Source organism: Adiantum capillus-veneris, chromosome 12, assembly GCF_014529385.1.
Source record: "Adiantum capillus-veneris isolate H3 chromosome 12, ASM1452938v2, whole genome shotgun sequence".
Taxonomy (NCBI): domain Eukaryota; kingdom Viridiplantae; phylum Streptophyta; class Polypodiopsida; order Polypodiales; family Pteridaceae; genus Adiantum; species Adiantum capillus-veneris.
The window spans coordinates 152589180-152612044 of NC_140942.1; the positions used below are offsets into that span (position 1 = coordinate 152589180).

At 40.9% G+C, this 22865-nt stretch overlaps 1 pseudogene; it reads right to left on the reverse strand.

Annotated features, from left to right (window-relative positions):
- The window catches only part of LOC147446695 (uncharacterized), a 135180-nt pseudogene extending 116637 nt beyond the window's left edge, over positions 1 to 18543 (reverse strand).
- Between the last annotated feature and the right edge of the window lie 4322 nt (positions 18544 to 22865).

The following is a 22865-nucleotide window of genomic DNA, read 5'->3' on the forward strand; positions in this document are numbered from 1 at the left end:
AAGGATTCAGTGCCAGAGATGGTATGGTCAGGCAAAATGCCCTCATACAAGAATCTCAGAGTCTTTGGCTGTAAGGCATATACTCACGTTCCAAAGGAATTTAGGAACAAACTTGAGCCAAAGAGTAGAAAGTACATCTTTCTAGGCTATAGTAATTCTGGTGAGATGGGGTATAGACTTTGGGATCCCGAATCTAGAAAGGTTGTCCGCAACAATGATGTTCACTTTAATGAATCCAAATATCAATCTAAACCAGAGAGGGTTGAGGAGATTAGAAGAGTTGTCTTCCAAGAAGATCGACCTGCACGTGCAAGAAAAAATGTCAGGGCTCAAGAGGAGCAAGGACAGGATAGAGTGGAACCACAAGTTGTGGCTGAGCCTGAGCCACCTATTGTTCGTAGATCTGGACGTGTCACGCGACCTCTTGATAGGTTTGTTCCATCTATGAACTATGTCATGTTGACTGATTGCAATGAGCCTTCATGTTACAAGGAAGCAGTGCAAATGAAGGACTTCGGGAATTGGCAATTGTCCATGCAGTCAGAGATGACAGTTCTGCATAAAAATAAGACATGGAAGCTAGTTAAATTACCACAGGGCAAAAAGGCTCTACCCTGTAAATGGGTTTACAGGTATAAGATCACCGCTCATGATAGTCAGCCAAAGTACAAAGCAAGGCTTGTTGCCAAGGGCTTTAAGCAAGAACAAGGCATTGACTTTGAGGAAGTCTTCTCTCTGGTGATCAAGATGACTACATTGAGATGCTTTCTTGCATTGGTTGCCATATTAGATTTGGTGTTGCACCAAATGGATGTCAAGACAGCGTTCTTGCATGGTGATTTAGATGTGGAAATTTACATGCAGCAGCCAGAAGGGTTTGTTGAGAAAGGCAAGGAAGATTGGGTATGCCAGTTGTTAAAGAGTCTTTATGGCTTAAATCAATCACCGAGGGCATGGTACCATAAATTCCACAAGTTTATGCTTTCTCAAGGCTACAAACTTAGTGAGTTCGATCACTGTCTATATACAAAGAAGGCTAAGGATGGCAGTTGGCTGATCCTTATTTTCTATGTGGATGACATGTTGATTTCTGGCAAGCACTTGGAAGAAATTTCAGCTTTGAAGTCAAAGATGTCAAAATCGTTTGACATGAAAGACATGGGTGAGGCAAGTCATATACTTGGTATGCGCATTGAGAGAGACATATCAAAGAAGTTGATTTGGTTATCTCAAACAGAGTATATTGACAAGGTTTTGCAACGTTTCAATATGGAGAAGGGAAAGGCACTGAGTGTTCCATTGCCACCATATGTGAAACTTAGCAAACGAGATTTTCCTGTGTCTGAGGAAGAATAGGCTGAAATGGATAAGATTCCATATGTGTCTGTAGTGGGTAGTTTGATGTATGCAATGATTGCTACTCGACCAGACATTGCATTTGCAGTGGGAGTAGTAAGTCGATACATGTCAAACCCAGGCAAGAAACATTGGGAGGCAGTGAAAGGAATATTGAGATACCTGAAAGCTACAAAGAGTATGCGTATATGCTATGGGAGTCAGGAGCTAAGTGTAAAGGGTTTTACAGACTCAGATTATGCAGGTGACTTAGACAACCGAAGGTCTACGTCAGGGTATGTCTTTACATTGGCTGGTGGAGCAGTATCATGGCGTTCTAGATTACAAGATTGTGTTACTCAGTCTACTACAGAGGCTGAATATGTTGCAGCATCAGAGGCATGCAAAGAATCAATTTGGCTTAATCGACTAGTAACAGATTTGGGAATCAAAGAAGAGATTCCTGTGTTATATTGTGATAGTCAAAGTGTTATACAATTGGCTCGCAATCCAGTTTATCACTCAAAGACAAAGCATGTGGATGTGAAGTATCATTTCATCAGGGAAATGCTCGAGGATAAGCAACTTCAGCTTGTCAAATTTCACACCACAAAAAATCCTGCTGATCTATTTACAAAAGGACTTCCCTCAGAGAGCTTTGCGCATTTTCGCAAGCAGTTAGGTGTAGGGTAGTACATCACTTCTCTACATCTCTTGTATATTAGCTTGTATAGTAGCTTCTCTCACACTTAAAGTACCACATTGGACTTTAAGTGGGAGGTTGTTGGGGTATAAAGCCCAATGTGGTCGCCCAGGTAAGTGGGCGGGCCGCCAGGTATGTACACATATTCTTTTTGTAAAAACCTAATAAGAACTCACTATGCTCTACACATTACAGTAGAGCGAGTTCACCATATCATCGTGCTCTTCTTCTCGCACTCTCTCTCGCGTCGCACTTCCGCTCGTACTCCTTCACTCCCCACCATGATGAGAGAGTACCTAGGAAGCCTCCTTGAGAGACTTCCAAAAGAGGCCTCTCTTCGATTCGGGAAGAAGAAGAGGATCCATACGAAGGGCTCAAAAATTTACTTCTTGATGATGCATCTCCTTCCTAAAGAAGAACTCAAGAGCCCCCACCAAAGGAATGAGAAAGAAGTGAGTCTCTTGCCACTTCGGTGGAGATGGCTCCATGAAGACGGCGGGCTAAACGCTCTCCATCACCTCCTAAACGGAGAAGACCATTGCACACTTCTCCACACCATAATTCAAAGAGGGATGACAAAAAGCAAGAGAAGAAAAAGGAGAGAAAGAGGTCACCCTCTTCTCCATCTTCTTCATCCTCTTCCTCTTATGAAGAAAATGATGGTGCGGACAACGAGAACCAAGGCAAGAAAGAGGTCACGCTCTTCCCCGTCTTCCTCAAATTCTTCATCTTCTAAAGAAAGCGATGGTGCAACTTTTGAACCATCAAAAAGAAGAGGCCATAGGAAATCCTATGCCACGTGGAAGAGGTCATCCTAGCTCAAGAAGTTCAAAGGAGGGAGGAAAGAGCATCTCTTTCCTTACCTACGATGGAACCTTTGGTGCTACGGACAAAGTCTTGGCCTTTATCCAACAATTCGATGCGGCGTTTGAAGATGAGGGCTTCATGGAGTCCTCTAAGCTATGCCATGTAGTTATACACTTTCAAAAGTACACCAGGCAATGGTGGTCTAGCCTACGGGCCAATGGAGAAGCTCCAAGAACATGGAAAGCTTTAAGAGATTCCATCATGAAGCAGTTTTTGGCCACCAATGCCAAAGACAAAGTACTCACCGAATGGCAAAGCTTGAAGCTCTCTCCCTACGAATCCATTCACAAATATGTAGACATGTTTTGGGACTTACATCTCAAAGCCAATGTCTTCAAAAAGATGGATTTTGGAGAGAAAAAACAACAATTTTGTGCGGGCTTAACTGAAGAAATGGTGGAGTATGTTAACTCCAGAAGGCCACGTACCATATCCGTGGTTATACACCGTACTATGGTGGCTTCTCGAATCAATTTCCAAACAAGGGCTAAGAGAAATTCTAAGCCCACGGAAAACAAGGGTTCCAATGAGCCTAAGGGTAAGGACAATGTCCAAAAGTCTCCTAAGAGCAATTCCAATAACAACAAAGCTAGGGAGAAGGGAGTTTACAAAGGAAAAAACAAACTCTCTCCTGAAGAGCTTGAGCATTATCGCAAGGATAACCGATGTTTCAAGTGCGGCGACCAAGGGCATGCGTACTGCAATTGTCTCCAAAAGAACACCCGCCATGAGCCTCCTAGAGCTACCTTGATCGAAATCCAAGAAGAGGAAGCTCACCACAAAGGATATCCTCTATGCCTTGCTTGGGAAAAGGTAAGAAAACATGATGCTATTATTCTCTTTGACCCAGGTTCTACTCACAATTTCATATCCACAGAGTTGGCCACCAAGCTAGGCATCCAAGCCTATGAGATGGGAGATGTCCTACCTGCAGATGGTGCTTTCAAGGGGCAAGAAGCTTCAGTCACTCCCTTAATTGGCAAATTGAGGCTCCATGTCCAAAGCTATGTGGACGAAGAGGACTTCTTTATCTCTCCTCTCAAGAAAGCACGAGGATGTAATCCTAGGGGCACCATGGTTTGATTGCATGGCTACCAATGTTAAATTCCCTGGAAAATCTAGTTTAAGTACAGGGAAAAAGATATGTACATAGATGCCAAAGAGATGGGTAACATTATACCCATTGTACATACGCAAGCTTTCAATAAGTCAATAAAGAGTTCCGTGTACGTGATTTTTGTTGAAGATTCTCAAAATGAACCTAATGCTTTAGCAAAAGAAAATATAAACAATCACAAGGAATTAGAGTAATCCAATTTTCTCAAGGGGTTTCAAGATGTCTTTATTGACAACATCCCTTGTGAACTACCTCCTAAACGAGGCAATGATGACCATGCAATTGAACTTCTTCCAAGAATTTCACCACCTAATAAACCTCTTTATAGAGTTTCTCAAGCTCAACAAGAGGAGATTATGTGCCAAGTGCATGAGTTAGTTGAGAAAGGCATGGTTAGGCCTAGCTCATGTCCATTTTGCTCACTAGTGTTATTAGTGCAAAAGAAAGATGGCACATATCATATGTGTGTCAACTATAGAGATTTAAATAGGATCACTATCAAAAATAGGTTCCTCGTTCACGGGTAGAAGACCTATTTGATAAGCTACAAGGGTCCACCTACTTTAGTAGGATTGACCTAAATAGTGTCTACCATCAAATAAGGATAGTTCATCAAGACATTGTAAAGACCGCATTTCGCACTATGTTTGGTCTTTACAAATATACTATCATGCCTTTTGGCTTGACCAATGCACCAGTCACATTCAATCGCTTCATGGAGAAGCTATTCAGGCCTCACTGAACCTTTACTGGAGTGCTCTTTGATGATATTATCATCTACTCTAATTCACTAGACGAACACAAGCAACACCTCCAGGTAATATTTCAAGTCTTAAGAGAGAATGAACTTTATGTTAATTGAAAGAAAAGTGAGTTTTTCTTACAAGAGATTCAGTATTTAGGTCACATTATGTCTCAAGATGGCATCCAAATGGATCCATCAAAGTGAGAGGTAATAAAAGGATGGCCTAAACCAAGGAATCTTCATGAAATAAGAAGCTTTTTAGGTATGTGTGCAAACTATAGACGCTTCATAGAAATGTTCTCACAAATCGCGGGACCATTACATGACCTAACAAAGAAAAACTCTAGGTATACATGGTCTGCCAAGGAGAACAATGCTTTTGAAAAGCTTAAAGAAAAGCTTATCTCCCAACCTGTGCTTACACTGCCGGATCTCTCAAAGCCATTTGAGGTCCAATGTGACGCTTGTGGTGATAGCCTTAGAGATGTTTTGATCCAAGAAGGGCACGCCATAGCCTATGAAAGTCGAAGGCTCGACCCTGTTGAGCAAGCTCTAGGCATATGTGAAAAGGAACTCCTTGTAGTTCTACATGCCTTAAACTCATGGAAGCACTATTTATTGGGGACTCCTTTCATTCTGCGGACAGATCACCAAAATCTTAAGTACTTCATGATGTAGACCAAGCTCTCTGACAAACAAATGAGGTGGGCAAATTTCCTTTCACAATTTCATTTTCATATTTTCTCACATTGCTGGCAAGCATAATCAAGTAGCCGATGCACTCTCAAGACGGCTGAGAGTGAATGCGGTTTCCATAGCAACTCACAATGAGCTATCTTCCATGATAGATGAGTATGCTATTGATCCCAATTTTAGAGATGTGATTTCAGCCCTTGCATTAGGGAAGAAAAAGGAACCTTTTACTTTACAAGATGGTTATCTTTTCTATGGCATTAAACTATGCATTACTAACTCACTACATGAGAAAGTAATGTATGAATCTCATGCTCCTCCTTATGCGGGGCATAGAGGGATTCAGTCTACCCTAAAAGGGATTGAAACATATTTCTATTGGCCTACCATGAAAGCAAACATACAAGAGTATGTTTCTAAATGTGTGGTATGCCAAAAGACAAAGTCTAATAGAGGGAAGCAACCTGGATTGCTTCAACCCTTGCCAATCCCTAATTCACCATGGGAGAGCATATCCGTGGATTTTATATTCGGATTGCCTAAGTCTATCCATGGGAATATGGGAATATGGATGATAGTAGACAAGTTTAGCAAACAAGCTCATTTTATACTTGTCAAAAAGACTATCAAAGCCCATCAAATGGAAACCCTCTTCATATCACAAATCTTCAAGTACCATGGCTTGCCAATGTCCATAGTGTCGGATAGAGATCCTAGAATGACCAGTAATTTTTGGAAGGGTCTCGTTGAGAATTTAGGGACGAGGCTAAATTTCTCTTTGACCTATCACCCGCAAACGGATGGCCAAAGTGAAATAGCTAACCTAACAATTCTTGACCGTACTAAACACCTATGTAACGGAAGTAGATCAAAGGTCCCAATGGGAGAAGTACTTACCCTTTGTGAAGTATGCCTACAATAACACTGTACATGCTTCCACGGGAGAAGCACCTTTCAAGGTAATTGAGGGAAGATCAAAAAGTCCCCTGCTACTTAAGGTACATGGGAAGATCTTCGCTGCAGATTAGTATAGCCGAGACCTACAAGAATTGTTTCAAAAGATTAAGGATGATATATCTATCTCATAGCAAAGGCAAAAGGCTGATGCTGATAAGCACAAAAGAGCCCAAGCCTTTAAAGAAAATGATTGGGTATTACTTAAATTCTTCAAGGCTCAAATAAGGCACACAACGGGCGAGAATCCTACGGGACACCAAAAGTACTATGCTAAGTTAGCAAAAAGGTACTATGGTCCCTTCCAGATTCTTAGACCTACCAATGAGATGGCCTATCAACTCAAGTTGCCGAGCCATTGGCTCATACACAATGCTTTTCATGTGAGCCTACTAAAGCCTTATAAAGGAGAACCAACTATTGAAGACCCATCGGATATCGAGGACCAAGAAGAGGTGCTACAGCCCGAGTCCATTCTTTGACATGAAGACAAGGTATTAAGAGGTGGTAAGACTATCCGATGATATATTATTAAGATTAATAATTATCCTTTTGAAGATGCTAAATGGATGCAAGGCATACAATTAAAGGATAACCTAAAACTTGTCAATGCTTACAATGTTTCCCTAGAGTAAGCAAATGTACAAATGTTTAAAATGAACAAAGTTTTTGTCTTATAAGACTCTCTTTTTCTTTATTGTGCACAAATGTGAAGTAGTATACATGCTTAGAATCAAGTTTGCAGAGACGACCTCTTCCAAACACCAAGTAGAGCTTGTCACTCTACTATGGAAGGTTGATAGGACTAATGTGCAGACATGCTTGTGGCAGCTTAGGCTCTCAAGCGCCAAATGGATTAGTCATCCATTCTGGAATGATGTCGTAGGGTAAGATAGGGACCCTCTACCCGCTAGAAAAAGGACTAATGAATAGGCTTTATCTTCTCTACTCATAGTCGAGGACAACTATGATTTCAAGAGAGAGGTAATGTCATAATAACTAATATCTAATTCTCCTAAATGATTTTCTCATGTTAAACTGGTCATTTAATATGGGGAAGTTCCAGGGGAAAAAAAGCTAGAATATTAATTAAGCTCGCAGACTGGCCACAATAGGGATCCAAAGGAGGGAAAATAAGGATCCAAAGGGGGGGGGGGCATCTGCAAAAGAGAAATGTGCAACAATGGGCTTTAGGACTCTAAGGTTCAACCCATTAAGACTTCCAAAATGCTAAGGTTCCAAAATTGAAAGGTTGTGTCCAAAGGTCAAACACTAGGGAAATTGGATGCTTTGTGTGTATACCAAAAAGTCTTCAAAACTCCTACAAAGGAGGGGGCGATCCTTGCAAGTAGGGGATGAGAGAGAAACACACACACAATCACAAGCTTCCTTTACACAAAGGGAATGAGGGACACATGTCAGCTCCCTAGCCCAGATGCCCACAAGGTGCACTCAAATCCTATTGGATGGCCATGGAGGTGGACCAATGAGAATTAGGTCAGAGTAAATCTAGTTTAATTAATTTAAAAACACTTAATAAAAGAACCAATAATAATTAAGCTCTCTAGAAGACTATTGGACAGTCTCCCAAGGGGTCCAATGAGCATTCAACAGCCCAATGGCTTGCCTGATCCTATTGGCCAGAAGACAAAGGGGTCCAATGAGAGTTCAGTTGCATTAATTAATTACCTAAAGCTCTCACAAAAGGGGAAAGGGGGAAACATGTCAGAAGACTATCACTTATGCTTCTTAAATCATGTTGGCTAAGCCTAGAGGGGTCCAATGGGAAGCCAGCAAGAGGAAATAGCATGAGGGGTCGACCAAGAGAGAGAGGAGGCTGAATTTCTCAAGGCATTATTTCACACACACTCACACTAGCTCATGTGTGAAGCAAGAAGAGTCTCTCTCTCCTTATCAAGATTTAATGGAAAGCTTATCACCTACTCCAAGCTTGTGAGAAGGGAGGCCTACACCAACAACTCTTGGATTTGTGATGCAAATCCAACCAAGAGCCAAGCTTCAATGCATGCTCATCTCCTCTACCATGCTAATCACTAAGCTATGCTATGCTAATATGAGTGATTATGTGAGGAGATGTACATCTTTCTTGTAATACTACTCCTTTCTCTCAATCTACTCTCATACCCCGCTAGCTCTCACCATCTTTGAAGGTGTGTGAAGTCTTGGGTCTAAGACCGTGAGGAAATTGATGTTGTGTTTTATAAGTGTTTTGCTTAGTGCTTGAAGCTTCCATCTTCATTGCACTAGCTAGTTATTGAACGAACACAAATAAATGTATTGTAAAATGTCTCTCTTGATCGGGAAGACCTATAATACAAAGCCTTTTGGAGGGGGGCCAGCTCCATGTAAATCCGGTCCTCAATTGTTGTCAATAGCTTAATTTCTCTCTCTTTTGAAGTATTTTTCATGCTTATCCAACTAGGTGTTATGCTTTTTGTTGGTCTCTCCACCCCAGCACTCTTGTTATGCTCATTAGGAACCTATTCTAAAGAAATGCTCACTAGTTCAGGTTATTTTCCACTACACACAAGTTACTAGGCCATTAAATTTTACAATGATGATACAGTTTTAAGAGATCCTCTACATGCAATGAAATAGTATGATCTTGAAGGGTACACTGACACATTGTAAGAGATGCAGAGTGGACAAGATACACTCTCTCCGAGAATCCCTCCAAACATAACTAACTTGTGTAGAGTCTACAAGCATGACACTTACAGGCCTCGGGAAAGCTATCTGACTGATTAAGTTGGGTAGACTGCAATGAGACTTGTACTCCCTCAACAGTTTAAGTGTGCCTAGAACTTACACTATATTCTAGCAACTAGAGCACAAGAAGAACATAGAAGTATTTCCTAGAACACTTGTATTTGGTATACAAGTAAGATACTATATTCATCGTATAAAGTAGAAGTTCTAGAAGACGCTACTTATTATAGAGTACGGCTGTTGTAAATAGACTTACACACATCAAGGGACATGCTAAATTATTTGCATCCAATTTTCTCCATGGGAAACTTGATAGATTTCACAAGGTGGGATAACATGTAGAATTCTAGCTTTGTGCACAATAGCCTATATTCATGTGGATTTCTTGTTCACTGATGATACCAAACACCTTTCACCACATAAGAACCTCTTGGGGATTCATTGTCCCATGGATAAATTATTGGAGATTCCACAAACGTCTTCTCTCCTATACACTTTAGTAAATAGAAGTCCACAAGGTCTTCATTCTCGGCACTTGCCACACCAACAAAATTATCATCGGCATGCAGTAGATTTGTTAAGGCATCTTAATTCCCTTCATAGACTAGACCATTTGTGTCTTCCTCTTTGTCAAAGTCATCTATAGGCTCAAGAAGAACGTAATCCCAAGGTGCCACACACATGCACTGAATTGGAGTACCTCCTCCATTTGTCTTGCATACATGCCCTAAACATGAAAGTCTTTTGCATTTTAGAGCTCTCTATCCATACACACAATGAACGGCCCACACATTAGGGACAACTTTACGATCCCACCTCTAGATTTGATCAACATCATCTTTTCTAATCCCTCAAAACACTCACAAAACAAATCTTGCCTTCAATGCATTTGATGCTTCAACACTTGTGGCATGGTCTCTCTCAAGAGTGCCACGTCCTCGCTGCACATTGGAGTTTTCTCCATTTGGCTTCAATTGCTCATAGTGAGATGATCTTTAATGATAGCCCCTCCTCCATCGTGCTCACCTTTTTCATGACCTGGATTTGAAAAATTCCAAGTCATTTTAATACCTATAAGTGAAGTATACCTACGAACAAATAAAAATAGTCTCCTAGCTTTGAATTGGGAAGCTGCACCATTTGACCACACCCAATGTTCTTGGAATGCTATGACAAGTTGTTGTAACCATTCATAATGTAGCATGAAATAATGCTAAACAAAAAGGTATCATGAGTCATGTCATCTGATATATAAAAATGATAGTATTTTTTGACCACAAATGCAACATGAACATATTTGATGTGGACAAATATTGTAGCTTGGTCCGAGTACCAATGTATTATCTGAATTTTGTTTTTCTCTTTGAGAAAATATTTTTTTTGCATCCACTAGAGATATTATCACCACACTTTCTCGATATACTCAAAGGATCTCTTTTAATTGCTTAACTTGCCAAGTTCTGGTGAATATAGTTTTTCAAGTGATAAACAAACCCAATAGCTCTTTGCTGTTGGGCTCTTTGATAACCCTAGCTATTCTAAAGTGGAATTTTTTGGCAATACTAAACGTGCATTTGAGGAGATCGATAGGCACCCACACCACCTTCTCATCTTCAAAATTTAATGGAGTACTCTACAATGTAGATGTCGATGTAAGATGTCAAAGTAGCCAAGACATCACTATGGAGCTACATTGTGGCCTCCATGTCAATAGAGATATGTAAAACTGCACTATGCTTTGTGATCTTGTGTCCAAGGTCATGTGCAATAAGTTGGTTAACACTAGAGTGGTAACAGGACACTTTTATGTCCTTGGACACTTTTGTGTCCTGTTAAGTGACCATTTTGCTTGAATTATTTGAAGAGTATGAAAATGAATTTCTAGGTTCTATATATCCACAAAGCTACCTTATGCGCTGAAAAAAACTTGATATTTTTTTTGGAATATCAATCGCACTGTTAACCTTACTGTTGCATAACATTTTTGAACCTAAATTGTGTAAAAAAAGGATCCTATTTTTGGTTTTTTTTCAAATTTTTGCAACTATACCACTCTAAACTTCATGTTTGTGAGGTTTAGATTTCTAGAAGATAAGCCTTTGTAGTTTTCAACATGTTTTGATGATTTTAGGGAGAACTAAGTGTTAAAATTGAAAGTTATGACCAAATTACAAGAAATTGTCTAATCCTGTTTTTTGGCCAAAATTAACACTTTTATGATTTTTTTGGTGGCTTTCTTGATATCCAAATGCAATTTTAATTGTGTAAGTGTCATTTACAACATAAATCTAATCTTCCTTGAGTTTTTGGGAACCTAATATTGAAGGAGTACGAGCGGAAGTGTGACGCGAGAGAGAGTGCGAGAAGAAGAGCACGACGATATGGTGAACTCGCTCTACTGTAATGTGTAGAGCATAGTGAGTTCTTATTAGGTTTTTACAAAAAGAATATGTGTACATACCTGGCGGCCCGCCCACCTACCTGGGCGACCACATTGGGCTTTATACCCCAACAACCTCCCACTTAAAGTCCAATGTGATACTTTAAGTGTGAGAGAAGCTACTATACAAGCTAATATACAAGAGATGTAGAGAAGTGATGTACTACCCTACACCTAACTGCTTGCGAAAATGCGCAAAGCTCTCTGAGGGAAGTCCTTTTGTAAGTAGATCAGCAGGATTTTTTGTGGTGTGAACTTTGACAGGCTGAAGTTGCTTATCCTCGAGCATTTCCCTGATGAAATGATACTTCACATCCACATGCTTTGTCTTTGAGTGATAAACTGGATTGCGAGCCAATTGTATAGCACTTTGACTATCACAATATAACACAGGCATCTCTTCTTTGATTCCCAAATCTGTTACTAGTCGATTAAGCCAAATTGATTCTTTGCATGCCTCTGATGCTACAGCATATTCAGCCTCTGTAGTAGACTGAGTAACACAATCTTGTAATCTAGAACGCCATGATACTGCTCCACCAGCCAATGTAAAGACATACCCTGACGTAGACCTTCGGTTGTCTAAGTCACCTGCATAATCTGAGTCTGTAAAACCCTTTACACTTAGCTCTTGACTCCCATCGCATATACGCATACTCTTTGTAGCTTTCAGGTATCTCAATATTCCTTTCACTGCCTCCCAATGTTTCTTGCCTCGGTTTGACATGTATCGACTTACTACTCCCACTGCAAATGCAATGTCTGGTCGAGTAGCAATCATTGCATACATTAAACTACCCACTGCAGACGCATATGGAATCTTATCCATTTCAGCATGTTCTTCCTCAGACACAGGACAATCTCGTTTGCTAAGTTTCACATATGGTGGCAATGGAACACTCAATGCCTTTCTCTTCTCCATATTGAAACGTTGAAAAACCTTGTCAATATACTCTGTTTGAGATAACCAAATCAACTTCTTTGATCTGTCTCTCTCAGCGCACATACCAAGTATATGACTTTCCTCACCCATGTCTTTCATGTCAAACGATTTTGCCATCTTTGACTTCAAAGCTGAAATTTCTTCCAAGTGCTTGCCAGCAATCAACATGTCATCCACATACAAAATAAGGATCAGCCAACTGCCACCCTTAGCCTTCTTTGTATATAGACAGTGATTGAACTCACTACGTTTGTAGCCATTGAACTCACTACGTTTGTAGCCTTGAGAAAGCATAAACTTGTGGAACTTATGGTACCATGCCCTCGGTGATTGTTTTAAGCCATAAAGACTCTTTAACAACTGGCATACCAAATCTTCCTTGCCTTTCTCAACAAACCCTTCTGGCTGCTGCATGTAAATTTCCACATCTAAATCACTATGCAAGAACGCTTTCTTGACATCCATTTGGTGCAACACCAAATCTAATATGGCAACCAATGCAAGAAAGCATCTCAATAGTCATCTTGACCACCGGAGAGAAGACTTCATCAAATTCAATGCCTTGTTCTTGCTTAAAGCCCTTGGCAACAAGCCTTGCTTTGTACTTTGGCTGACTATCATGAGCGGTGATCTTATACCTGTAAACCCATTTACAAGGTAGAGCCTTTTTGCCCTGTGGTAATTTAACTAGCTTCCATGTCTGGTTTTTATGCAGAGCTGTCATCTCTGACTACATGGCCAATTGCCAATTCCCGGAGTCCTTCATTTGCACTGCTTCCTTGTAACATGAAGGCTCATTGCAATCAGACAACATGACATAGTTCATAGATGGAACAAACCTATCAGGAGGTCGCGTGACACGTCTAGATCTACGCACAATAGGTGGCTCAGGCTCAGCCACAACCTGTGGTTCCAATCTATCCTGTCCTTGCTCCTCTTGAGCACTAACATTTTGTCTTGCACGTGCAGGTCCATCTTCTTCGAAGACAACTCTTCTAATCTCCTCAATCCTCTCTGGTTTAGAATGATATTTGGATTCATTAAAGTGAACATCATTGCTGCGGATAACCTTTCTGGATTCGGGATCCCAAAGTCTGTACCCCATCTCACCAGAATTACCATAGCCTAGAAAGATACACTTTCTACTCTTTGGCTCAAGTTTGTTCCTAAATTCCTTTGGAACGTGAGTATATGCCTTACAGCCAAAGACTCTGAGATGCTTGTATGAGGGAATTTTGCCTGACCATACCATCTCTGACACTGAATACTTCTGCAAAACCTTGCTAGGAGATCTATTTATAAGATGAACAGCTGTTGATACAGCTTCAGCCCAAAATCCATTTGGCAGTTGTGCATTAGACAACATACTTCTGACCTTCTCTTGTATGGTCCTATTCATCCTCTCAGCAACACCATTTGAGGAGGATTGTAAGGAGCAGTAAGTTCACGTTTTATACCTTTTGACTCACAAAAGTCTTGAAAGGCCTTTGAAACATACTCTCCACCATTGTCAGTGCGTAAGCATTTAAGCTTCTTGCTACTCTGATTCTCCACAAGTGTCACAAACGTTTTGAAAACACTAAACGCTTCATCCTTGTGCTTGAGAAAGTACCTCGAGTAATCATCTATAAATGTCATAAAGTAAGAAGCTCCCCCTAGAGATAGGTTAGGCCTAGGTCCACACAAATCACTATGAACAAGTGCCAACTGTGTATCTCTTCTACTACTTCTATGCTTATGTGGATGCTGTGTTTGCTTACCATACAGACAATGTTCACAGAATTCAAAATCATTAAATGAAAAGCGAGGCAAATAACCAGAACGAGACAAGATTTCCATTCCCTTCTTGGACATATGTCGTAACAGGCTATGCCACAAAGAAACGTTCGGCTGCTCGGTTACATTGATTACATTTTTAGAGACATTTGATACATAAATCATGTAAAGTCCTCCAGACTTTACTCCATGTGCTACTGTCATAGAACCCTTGGATATCTTCCACATGTTCTGTCCAAAAGTGGTGACGTAGCCAGCATCATCAAGTAAACCTGTGATGATCAAGCTCTTTGTAATTGCGGGAAAGAAGAGCCATTCTGAAACTTCAATTGAACATCTCCAACACCTAAGATCTCACATGTCTGCCCATTGCCTAGCCGAACATGATCTTTAGTGGTCACATAAGAGGTAAACCACTCCTTGTTTGGAGACACATGAAGTGATGCCCCTGAGTCTATAATCTAGTCACTCAGTGCATTTCCATCAAATTCTGTAAGAAGAGTTGAGTCCATTGTATTCTTCAAGAAGTAGATGTCTCCTGACACTAGACTGTCATCCTATGCAACAGTGTTTGTCACATTTATTTCTTGAATTTTCACTGAGGACTTGTTCTTCTCACCATGGTCTTCAGCTTTCTCTTTGCCTTTTTCTGCTTTCCATTCTCTGCAGTCTCTTTTCATGTGACCCTTCTTGCCACAATGGTAGCATTCTATGTCACTCTTGCCTTTAGCACTGCGGGACTTGCTACGAGACTGATTCCTCTTTCCACCTTTGTACTTTTCTTTGGTCCTTCCCCTGACAACTAAGGCTATTCCTTTGCCTTTGTCCATTGTCTTTCTATTGGTTTCTTCAGTAAGAAGACTTCCTTCTACACCTGCTATGTTCAAACCATCTGGAGGTGCAGAATTACTCAAAGCTGTGCGAAAAGTGTCCCAACTTTCCGACAATGTGATCAACAGGAACATAGCTCTAACAGGGTTATCAAACTTGACACCTTGAGATGACAAGAGACTGTAGATGGTGTTGAATTCATTCAGATGATTGGACATAGGGGTCCCTTCTTTCATCTTCAAGTCAACAAGCTTCTTAAGCCAGTATACCTGTGAAGCTGCACTCTGCTTCTCATAAAGATCACTCAGCTTTTTCCATGCTTGATAAGCCGACATCTCGTCTGCTACATTGAAGTAAACGCTTTCTGCCAAAGTCAGCATAATGGTAGAAAGTGCCAATTCATCCATTTCGCTCCATTCATCTTCGTCCATATCTTCTGGTTTTATCCCCTTGAGCTTTATAGGTTTTATCTGCTTCTTTTGTACCAACACGTGCCAAATCTGCTTCTTCCACAATGGGAAATTCGTTCCATCCAGCTTCTTGATATTGTAAAGAGCACTGTCCTGTGATCCAGCCATAGCTACGCTTCACAGTAGTTTACTTTCCTGGGAAAAATTCGGCAGAGTTTCCCCTATAAACTGACCTCTGAACCAATATCAACCTGTCAAATGAACCAAGAGAGCTTCAGATTCTGCATAAATTTTGGCAGAGTCTCCTTTGTAAAATGTCTCTGGTGTACTCAGAAAACAGACCAAAAAACAGCTCAAAAAACCACTGTCTCTCTAACACTGTAAGCTGTGGGTAAACCTGTCCTGCACCTGTACTGTCTCTCACTGTCCTGTAAGAATAGACTGCGACAATGCCTCAACGGCAGTAAAGCAAAGATGCAATCCCAACTGTCTAACTCACAGTCAATACATCCTAGCTGCCTATCTAAGGGTGCTCGAGGGATCGCTCCAAGACCTGTATCACCGAAAGGATCTCAACATTCGAGAATCCCCCAGCTCAATAAAACCTCACTCGACCCTCAACAAAGGCTGCAGTAAATCTGACAGTACATAGACTTCCCACAAAATCATACATCCACAAATTTCCCACTATATGTTGTAACCGCTGCGGCGCTTGTTTGCTGCATGACTCACAGCTAGCAAACCCTCAACAGACATACATCATCTCTGACAATACATCCCATGTGGAAGTACCTGCAATATCAGGATGAAATCTGGAATATCAAGCAGCAAACACAAGCTACCTGATGAACTAGTGGATGTCGCCTATAGTCTGTGTGTAGATGCGCCCGTGTTGTATGTGACACGCCTCCAAGAACTGTGAGCCGTCCTTCGATGTGTAGACAGCCACAAATCAGCACTCTGGGAGTGCCGATATCCTCAGCACCTGCAGACGTAGGCCGAAACGCCAAATTTGCAGAGTCGGATCTGCACCCGCTGAGACCACGTAGTCGACAATGGCCTGCGCAGAACTTTGTCGAAGCCGAACGATGGCAGAGATGACCTCAGAATGAAATTCTGAGAACACCTAGACCTTCGGGCTACCCCACAGGATTTGGGGCCGTGTCTTTGCCTGTCGAATTTCACTCCAATCTGAGCTGGTGACTCTAGCCTCCTGCAGTGCTGCCTCGAGCCTCGATCTGAGCTCTGATACCAGTTGAAGGAGTACTAGCGGAAGTGTGACGCGAGAGAGAGTGCGAGAAGAAGAGCACGACGATATGGTGAACTCGCTCTACTGTAATGTGTAGAGCATAGTGAGTTCTTATTAGGTTTTTACAAAAGAATATGTGTACATACCTGGCGGCTCGCCCACTTACCGGGGCGACCACATTGGGCTTTATACCCCAACAAATATGCCGTATAGCATAGTATATGCTGATGGTTGAGTTTTTTGATTGCTAAAGAATACGATACATTTTAGTGTAGCAAGTGTAGCTTTCTCAATATTGCTAGTTTTGTAGGCCAAGTGTGTGTATTTTGTAGGTAGAACCATATCTAAGCATAAACTATAAATTTGGCTAGATATTGAGTAGTTTCTATGGGATTCTAAAAGTAATAATGTTAAACCACAATTTTGTCATGTTTGCTGTATTTAGCACTTCATCATTGTCCCCAAGGTTCCACTTAGTAAGAGATCCATTATTCTTTTGACATGCTCCATGGATCCTTTTGGATCCAAAGACCCAAAGGGGACTAAGAAAACATGTATATAGTATCTGTATTGAGAGTGACTATAGAAGCTTTAATGGTAGGTCTGCAGAATGGGGAAAATGCAATCTTTTGTACCTTTTTTTTTGCCCCCAAAAAAAATTGTAAGACAAAAGTAACCATATCTTTTGATCACCAACCCATTGAAGTTAATAGGGAATTTTATCTCATGCCCTTAAAAAATCTCCACTCTTATTTATATGCAATCAACCGTAAGAAATGGTTGTTTTGGGAAAATGTACTAGTCCATCAACTTTGGAGGTTTGTTGTGATCAAGGCATGAGAAATTTTACAAATTTCTCACTTTTGCCATATGTAGTAGTCTTTGAACTATAAGCTCATGAAAGAGTTTTTCAAATTAAGTGGATCTACTATGGTTTTGGAACTTTTTTTCAAAACCCTGAAAGGACACTTTTATGTCATGTTAGGTTACCAAACCAGTGTTAACGAGATTTCGATTTGTTGCAACCAATTTTTGCAGCATATTGCAAGGGAGGATACAAGGGGGATGGGTAGGGCAAGTTGGGAGTGGAGAGAGTTGCGATAGCAAGTGAAATTTGGAAATTAAGAAAGTTACTTATAAAGAATATTTTTCATTAAAAAAATCTTTTAAAGATAAAATGGTAAACATAGGGTTAGTTTTTTTGTGAGAATGTGTAGGGAACCTACCTAACACTATTTGCAGTGAGTATCACTATGTAGAATGAAGTTTAAAGCTCCAATCCCCACAACTTCATATTAAACACCAAAAAAATAGCACAAACCACAAATTTGAAAAGACTAAGAGGTAAGCTTATGCCAAAAATTGCTTCCATTGATTAACCAAAAAGTAACGTTTAGAGAGGGATGGCTTGCTTGACATAGATACACCAGGGAAGAGGGTATCCATACACAAATAGATTCTTTCTTCATTTTATTAGCTAGAATCTTACAAGATTCCTCCTACTCTTTTATATGCACCATCCTAAAATTACTCGAGGTTGCACACGTAGGGTTTTTCGTGACGTGGACCAGATTGCAGGGTGGACCATCTCGCCCCGCTTCATGCCCTTCACCTTACCTTGCTCCTGCACGCATCGTGCTCGTTGCTCCTGGTCTTGTCCGTTCGCTCGTATTGCACTTGCATCGTCCTCTCGATCCATCCCATTGTGTCCCCACACACCCCCACATTGCATGTCGGCCTGCCTAATCATGTCCTGGAGACACACACACACACGCGGAGAGCACACACACACACACACGCTCGTTGCTCTCCGTTGATGCCGCACGAGAGAGAGAGAGAGAGAGAATTTCTGCTGCTGGCTGCAGGGCGCACAGAGAGCGAGAGGTGCCCAAACCCAACGCAGAAATATCTGCCTGCTAAAGAAGAGAGAGAGAGAGAGAGGACTCTATCCCACGAGCAGCGCAGAGAGAGAAAGAAGAAGAAGAAGAAGAGAGTTTTAACGTCGCAGGAAACTATCCGAAAAGACCTTAAATATCTATCCGATCCACAACACGTGGAAAGCAAGAAATTTTATTTTTTTCTGCCTTCCCTTTTCCTCCTGAGCCCCAACCGAAGGGATCTCCTTAGATTCCGTCCAATCCAACCGTTTGGCCTACCTATTTAGATTCTTTCTTCATTTTATGCATGGGGTTGTCTCCTTGTAATCGCTTTTCAAAGCAAACCTAATTGCCAAGTATTCCCTTAGATTCTACAAGTGTCAATCCTCGTTCACAACTAGTCCCAATCATCATCTAGTTCACATATGAGCATGTGTGCTTGCTCCACGTTTGTCATGTTTGAGTCCAATGCTTCCCATTCTCCCCTCATGCAGTTCCATCTTCAATAAAGGAATACGTTGGAAAACTATTGCTTTGCAGTTTGGTGGCAAATAACCACCTTGTCAACCACGAGTGCACACTTGATCGTATCCCCGTTGTGCTCGATGACCCTTGACTCCCATGAATGTGGAAGAAAGTGATGAAGAGACGTCCCTCCCTTGACAATCCACATGGTTAGTGTCCATGATGCACTTCAACCATCTTGAAAAATTAAACAAACAAGTGTAAGGGCATGAAGAATGTGAAGGTTGTTCTATGCGATCCAAATGTGCACTTCACTGCATTGTAGATGACAATTTCAATCTTTAGTGTGGTCAATTTCACAAGGATAGTTTTGGAAATTGACCAATCCGTGTTAGCTAGGATTTGTGGAGGAATTGCTTGGAGCCTTCCACAAGCATTGTTGGATGTTGGTCCTATGTACATTTCATAAAGAAAGACATTGTGGTCGACAAGGTCTGATGCTGAGCAGCCAGCATACACCAACTCCCCAAACTCAATAGTGGTGTGCCTCAAAAGTCCCGTTAGCGCCTCCAAGGGTTCCCATTCCTCAAATGTCGAAGGAAAAATGTTTGCACAACATCAAAACAAGCCAAAAAGTGTAACACGACATTAGTGAATTAAAATTGACGAACAAGCTCATAAAAAATTGTAGCAACACCAAGAAGAGAGAGATGCAATTTGTAGGAGAGCCCTCTCAATCTTCCTAATCGATTCTTAGTTGAGTGACCTTGTAGACATTTTGAACCTTCACCATCGTACTTTTGTATGCGGGTTTCTTAAGGTTCATCATGCACCCCTTCCAATGATGGTATTGCAATGCGATGTGATGATGAGAAACTGTGGAATCAACGAGTGCTGGGGCACATTGTCACCCACATTCCCTTGTCGTCATCCAGTGACCAATTTTATCTTGGTCATTGCCGGTGCAAAAGGACTCTATTCTCGAGTGAGATCTATGGCTCATGGTTGTCATCAAGGAGAGCCTCTTGAGCAAGGGGGATAAGAAACCGTTGGGAAACGTGTGCAACATTGGGATTCTTTCTCCCTAGACTCTAAAGATCGTGACCACCACTGTAGAGATTGTGCAAGTGTCAGAGGGAAATGAAGGGGCGGCGCTTTCCCTATAGGGAAGATTGTGTGAGAGTGGAGAAAGGGGTGCTCAAAGGGAGGAGGATCAGGAGGGGAAAAAGAGGCTATAAATGAAGCTCTCTATAGCCAAGAATGGTGCAACAACTTAGATCTAGGCTTGGGAGGAAAGGTAAAGGTGAATACATGTGAGAGGGCAAAAAGGTGAGAGAGAGAGAGAGAGAGAGAGAGAGAGAACCAAGCTTGGGAGCTCTAGAGAGAGGAGGGACTAGATCTGCATTTGTTTGTGAGTGAGAGAGTGGGTGGAGGGAGGAAAAAGCGGCCTTCAATGAGGAATAATGATGAGGGGGGAGGTTTTGGGCCTAGCCCACTTTTTGAGGGTGGCCCATTCATTGCAATAGCAAGATTATCCTTTTAAAAATGGGAGAAAATCTCATATAATTGCATATTTGCACATTTTTTCCCCATTTTAAAAGTAGAGAAGCTTCTTTTAAGCCTAGCAACCAAGTTTGATCCCTACTTTTAGGGGTTGATAGACCCAGCTTTTTGTCCACTTGGCACGTCCCCATTTGCCTACCCTTTAATCATGTTGATTAGACTAGGGGAAAATTAAAAGGCCCAAGAAGACCCCAAAGAGTTCCTAATGACATCTTAGCCCATGGATGTGAAATCTTTGACACCTATGATGATAAATGGCTAAACGCGGGAAGGAATACAATGCATACAATAGCATTGATGTAGAGGATGATTTGTTCTCATAACTTACCAATTGTGAAATTCGCTGTCTCTGAGAGACAATTGCTTCTCTTTTGAATTTGTACGGTAATTTCACTCATGGTTTTTACTCAAGGAATCTCTAGCACACAACTCTCAGCCATCGTCTTACTTTGTAGACTCTTGTGAGGACACACAAGGTGCACTGCCTATTGCAGTTACCGAAGCTTCCTCCTCTAAAACTCTAGCAATTGTTAGAAGACACAAGAAGGGTAGTGACAGCCACCTAAGGAACTCTTTAGAACTATAAATGTGTTGTTTTAAGATAATCATGTCGTTTAGATATGGTTAGTTATATGTTTGCTAGTCTTGCTTGGACCTGTATTTCTATTCCCGAAAATGACCACGGAAGCAATCTTCAAGAAAAAATTGTCTGCCAAGCTTATGAGAGTCAGATTGACTAAAACCTGTTACCTTTAGCCTCTTATTCACCTCCAATTCTTCAATTGTTGCAAATTAGATAGATTTTTTTTGACAATAGCCCAGAAATTTCTTTTGAGGAAAAGTCTTAAACAAGTATGACATCTTGAAGGTTCCACCTGAGCAACCAGAGTATTGACCGTTTCTGGAAAGTTGATATTGTTCAATAGGCTTCCCAACTGTAGCCCTTACCTAGTAAGAGGACCTCCGTAGAAGTAGAAGGCATACATGAGCCTTCAATTTTCAACCTTGGAGCCTAGAAGTGAAGGGTGCCCAACCGTAAACACAAAAAATGTTCGCGTGACAAATAAACGAAAGATGGAATGTTGAAAGTTGCAAGGTTGAAAGAGGAAATGGAAGTTAAATTGAAGAGTCTTCCTTTGAACTACATAAGGAGATTAAGTCATACTTAGTGTCAAAATTCTCTCTCTCTTTAAAGAGCCCTTAATAGCACAAGAAAAGAGGTTGACCTAAAACTAACACGTTGATACTGACTTCTCCAAGGTTTATCAATTGCCTCCCCAACCAAGATTACTTCCAAAAGAGACTTGAAATTTTTGCATTGCTTCATTACTTCTCCATAAACTTAGATAATGAAAAACTAAGCACAAGGAGCTTTTGACATGTTACCATATAGGAAAAAATATAGACTTGCTAGAAGATTTACTAGTTTAAATACACACAACTAGTAAAAGTGTAAACTAACAAGTGTGAGACTCTTCCTATTTGCTCAATCTAGCAAGTTTGTTACTATATGGAAATTGACACTACCGTATGGTGATTAAGTTGCTACATGTAGCTAGGAAGTGTCTACACTTGCTGGGTTGATCTTAGTGTGTCAAACAAGTAAATCACCTAGCAAGCCCAAACTAGCAAAGCACATAGCATGTCCCCAAAGTAGAAAACCACCTAGTAAGTCCAAACTAGTGAGATAGCAAGTCTAAACTAGTAGGACACATAGTAAATCAAAACTAGTAAGGTATCTAGTACGTCCAAAGTAGCAAGTAATCTAGTAAGATGTTTTAATCAACTTACCAAACAAAATAAAATTGTACCAAGATATAAAAGTTAGACAAGATTATGTCATTCTTCAAACATGCATATATAAGTTTCAAATAAATGTCCATTCTCCATAAAATACAAGCCTTAATCTTCATTTGTCAACTCCACATCTTTGAGTGATAATGCTTCTGCCTTATCAAAATCAATACAAACTATGTTCTCACTAAGGAAACAAGGAGCCAAGCCACTAAATCCTCACACATAGTAGAGGAAGTAGGTCCTGCAAATTTTTCTTTTGGGTTTATTTGAGGGAATCTTAAGAGATGCTAGTGTGGCTTTGAGGGAAAAAGGGAGGGGGATGTGTTACCATATACATGTGGTAGTGATGTGTGTGAATACGTTAGGACCA